The following is a 4,930-nucleotide window of genomic DNA, read 5'->3' as shown; positions in this document are numbered from 1 at the left end:
GTGGGACTCGAACCTGGGTGTGATTTTGGACCAAATTCGGGACTTTTGCCCACTTTTCTTCCCAATCACAGTGCGCCTTTGCTGGGTGCGTTGTGGACATTGTAGGCACCCCGGAACCCTGGTGGAACGCGGCGGGACTTGTGGGACTCGAACCTGGGTGTGATTTTGGACCAAATTCGGGACTTTTGCCCACTTTCCCAACTTTTCTTCCCAATCACAGTGCGCCTTTGCTGGGTGCGTCGTGGACATGTCAGGCACCCCGGAACCCTGGTGGAACGCGGCGGGACTTGTGGGACTCGAACCTGGGTGTGATTTTGAATCAAATTTGGGACTTTTGCCCACTTTCCCAACTTTTCTTCCCAATCACAGTGCGCCTTTGCTGGGTGCGTCGTGGACATGTCAGGCACCCCGGAACCCTGGTGGAACGCGGCGGGACTAAGTTCCAAGAGGGCGTTTTTGCCCCCCTCCAAACTCCCTCTCTTTGTTTATAGTGCATATTTTCTGCTGGATCTACTCTCTATTTACTCCAAGGAAAAAAACTAGCCGGTCGCGGCAAATTTTTACAATCGGTCGCCAAACTACGGCACGAGGGCCGAACGCGGTACGCCGGCGTCCAAGATACGGCCCGGGGATTTTTTTTGATTTTTTGGGCTTTTTTTGATTTTTTTGGACATGTTGGGCATCCCAGGACTCGGGTGCGACTGCAGGACGTGTGGGGCTCTAACCTGGGTGTGGTTTTTGGTCATTTTTCCGGACTTTTGCCCACTTTTCCAACTTTTCTTCCCAATCACAGTGCGCCTTTGCTGGGTGCGTTTTGGGCATGTGGGGGGCACCTCGGACTCGGGTGGGACGCGGCGGGACTTGTGGCACTCGTACCTGTGTGTGATTTTTGATCATTTTGTGGACTTTTCCCCAGACACTCTCCACTTGTCTACCCCACTTCCCCTGTGACTTTGCTGGGGGGGCGTTTCCCCGCTGTCCTTTGTAGTGTAAGGGTTACTTTTCTTTTTTTTCTGTCTGAAAATAGGGCCCCAAAAGGCCTCACACTCCCCGGGAAGACCTGATGGACGCCTCGGCGTCACTGAAACAGGCCAATCTGTCTGAAAATATGGCCCACGAAAGGCCTCACATTCCCCGGGAAGACCTGACGGACGCCCCGGCGTCACCGAAATACGGCAAACTGTCTGAAAATAGGGGCTCCAAGGGTTCCCCACTATTTCTGGCCCACAAAAGGCCTCTCATTCCCCGGGAACACCTGTAGGACTCCCCGGCGTCAAGGAAATACGCCAAACCGTCTGAAAATAGGGGCCCAAAAGAACTGGAAATAATGTGTTTAATTTGGGGGGTGATGTCTATAATTATGGGGGTGCATTGGAGGCGGGAGTCCACTGGAGGGCTCCACACCGTCTGAATATAGGGCCCCAAAAGGCCTGGAATTAATGTCTTTAATTTGGGGGGTGCATTTGCAGCGGGAGTCCACCGGAGGGCTCCATTTCCCCACTCTTTTGTTGACATATGGCCACAAAAGGCCTCTCATTCCCCGGGAAGACCTGATGGACGCCCCGGCGTCACCGAAATAAGCCAAACTGTCTGAAAATAGGGGCTCCAAGGGTTCCCCACTCTTTCTGGCCCACAAAAGGCCTCTCATTCCCCGGGAACACCTGTAGGACTCCCCGGCGTCAAGGAAATACGCCAAACCGTCTGAAAATAGGGGCCCAAAAGAACTGGAAATGATGCCTTTAATTTGGGGGGTGATGTCTATAATTATGGGGGTGCATTGGAGGCGGGAGTCCACTGGAGGGCTCCACACCGTCTGAATATAGGGCCCCAAAAGGCCTGGAATTAATGTATTTAATTTGGGGGGTGCATTTGCAGCGGGAGTCCACCGGAGGGCTCCATTTCCCCACTCTTTTGTTGACATATGGCCACAAAAGGCCTCTCATTCCCCGGGAAGACCTGACGGACGCCCCGGCGTCACCGAAATACGGCAAACTGTCTGAAAATAGGGGCTCCAAGGGTTCCCCACTCTTTCTGGCCCACAAAAGGCCTCTCATTCCCCGGGAACACCTGTAGGACTCCCCGGCGTCAAGGAAATACGCCAAACCGTCTGAAAATAGAGGCCCAAAAGAACTGGAAATAATGTGTTTAATTTGGGGGGTGATGTCTATAATTATGGGGGTGCATTGGAGGCGGGAGTCCACTGGAGGGCTCCACACCGTCTGAATATAGGGCCCCAAAAGGCCTGGAATTAATGTATTTAATTTGGGGGGTGCATTTGCAGCGGGAGTCCACCGGAGGGCTCCATTTCCCCACTCTTTTGTTGACATATGGCCACAAAAGGCCTCTCATTCCCCGGGAAGACCTGATGGACGCCCCGGCGTCACCGAAATAAGCCAAACTGTCTGAAAATAGGGGCTCCAAGGGTTCCCCACTCTTTCTGGCCCACAAAAGGCCTCTCATTCCCCGGGAACACCTGTAGGACTCCCCGGCGTCAAGGAAATCCGCCAAACTGTCTGAAAATAGGGCCCCAAAAGAACTGGAAATGATGCCTTTAATTTGGGGGGTGATGTCTTTAATTTGGGGGGTGCATTGGAGGCGGGAGTCCACTGGAGGGCTACACACCGTCTGAATATAGGGCCCCAAAAGGCCTGGAATTAATGTATTTAATTTGGGGGGTGCATTTGCAGCGGGAGTCCACCGGAGGGCTCCATTTCCCCACTCTTTTGTTGACATATGGCCACAAAAGGCCTCTCATTCCCCGGGAAGACCTGATGGACGCCCCGGCGTCACCGAAATAAGCCAAACTGTCTGAAAATAGGGGCTCCAAGGGTCCCCCACTCTTTCTGGCCCACAAAAGGCCTCTCATTCCCCGGGAACACCAAAAGAACTGGAAATAATGTGTTTAATTCAGGGTGCATTTGCAGCGAGTGTCCACCAGAGGGCTCCAATTCCCCAGCTATAGTCCTGGTACTCTAAAATGATGGCACTTAGTCAAATTTCCGCCTTTTTTTGATGACTTCCAACTAGGAGAGGGACTAATTTTGAGTTCCGGACCCGGGTGGAGAACCATAGCAGGTCGGCCTTCTTAAAGGGAAATGCTCCTAGGCACTTAGTCAAATTTCCGCCTTTTTTTTGGACTTCCAGCGAGGAGAGGGGCTAATTTGGCCTTCCGTACCCAGGTGGAGAACCATAGCACGTCGGCCTTCTTAAAGGGACATCCTCCTAGGCACTTAGTCAAATTCACGCCTTTTTTTTGGACTTCCAGCGAGGAGAGGGGCTAATTTTGCTTTCCGTACCCGGGTGGAGAACCATAGCACGTCGGCCTTCTTAAAGGGACATCCTCCTAGGCACTTAGTCAAATTCACGCCTTTTTTTTGGACTTCCAGCGAGGAGAGGGACTAATTTTGCTTTCCGTACCCGGGTGGAGAACCATAGCACGTCGGCCTTCTTAAAGGGAAATGCTCCTAGGCACTTAGTCAAATTCACGCCTTTTTTTTGGACTTCCAGCGAGGAGAGGGACAATTTTGCTTTCCTGACCCAGGTGGAGAACCATAGCACGTCGGCCTTCTTAAAGGGACATCCTCCTAGGCACTTAGTCAAATTCACGCCTTTTTTTTGGACTTCCAGCGAGGAGAGGGACAATTTGGCGTTCCTGACCCAGGTGGAGAACCATAGCAGGTCGGCCTTCTTAAAGGGACATGCTCCTAGGCACTTAGTCAAATTTACACCTTTTTTTTTGGACTTCCAGCGAGGAGAGGGACTAATTTGGCGTTCCGTACCCAGGTAGAGAACCAAGGCACGTCGGCCTTCTTAAGGGGACATCCTCCTAGACACTTAGTCAAATTCACGCCTTTTTTTTTGGACTTCCAGCGAGGAGAGGGACAATTTTGCGTTCCTGACCCAGGTGGAGGACCATAGCACGTCGGCCTTCTTAAAGGGAAATGCTCCTAGACACTTAGTCAAATTTACCAAACTTTTCTATAGAGCCCTGGTACTCTAAAATGATGACACATAGACAAAAAACCAAACTTTTCTATAGAGGCCTGGTACTCTAAAATAATGACACTTAGTCAAATTCACGCCTTTTTTTTTGGACTTCCAGCTAGGAGAGGGACTAATTTGGCGTTCTGTACCCAGGTGGAGAACCAAGGGACGTCGGCCTTCTTAAGGGGACATCCTCCTAGGCACTTAGTCAAATTTACACCTTTTTTTTGGACTTCCAGCGAGGAGAGGGACTAATTTGGCGTTCCGTACCCAGGTGGAGAACCATAGCAGGTCGGCCTTCTTAAAGGGACATCCTCCTAGGCACTTAGTCAAATTTACGCCTTTTTTTTGGACTTCCAGCGAGGAGAGGGACTAATTTGGCGTTCCGTACCCAGGTGGAGAACCATAGCAGGTCGGCCTTCTTAAAGGGAAATGCTCCTAGGCACTTAGTCAAATTCACGCCTTTTTTTTGGACTTCCAGCGAGGAGAGGGACAATTTTGCTTTCCTGACCCAGGTGGAGAACCATAGCACGTCGGCCTTCTTAAAGGGACATCCTCCTAGGCACTTAGTCAAATTCACGCCTTTTTTTTGGACTTCCAGCGAGGAGAGGGACTAATTTGGCGTTCCAGACCCAGGTGGAGAACCATAGCAGGTCGGCCTTCTTAAAGGGACATGCCCCTAGACACTTAGTCAAATTTACGCCTGAAAATAGGGCCCCAAAAGAACTGGAAATAATGTCTTTAATTCAGGGTGCATTTGCAGCGAGTGTCCACCAGAGGGCTCCAATTCCCCCACTATAGTCCTGGTACTCTAAAATGATGGCACTTAGTCAAATTTCCGCCTTTTTTTGATGACTTCCAACTAGGAGAGGGACTAATTTTGCTTTCCGTACCCGGGTGGAGAACCATAGCAGGTCAGCCTTCTTAAAGGGACATCCTCCTAGGC

Source organism: Nerophis lumbriciformis, unplaced genomic scaffold (assembly GCF_033978685.3).
Source record: "Nerophis lumbriciformis unplaced genomic scaffold, RoL_Nlum_v2.1 HiC_scaffold_77, whole genome shotgun sequence".
Taxonomy (NCBI): domain Eukaryota; kingdom Metazoa; phylum Chordata; class Actinopteri; order Syngnathiformes; family Syngnathidae; genus Nerophis; species Nerophis lumbriciformis.
The sequence above is the reverse complement of the archived record's forward strand: the minus strand, read 5'-3'. Positions refer to the sequence as shown.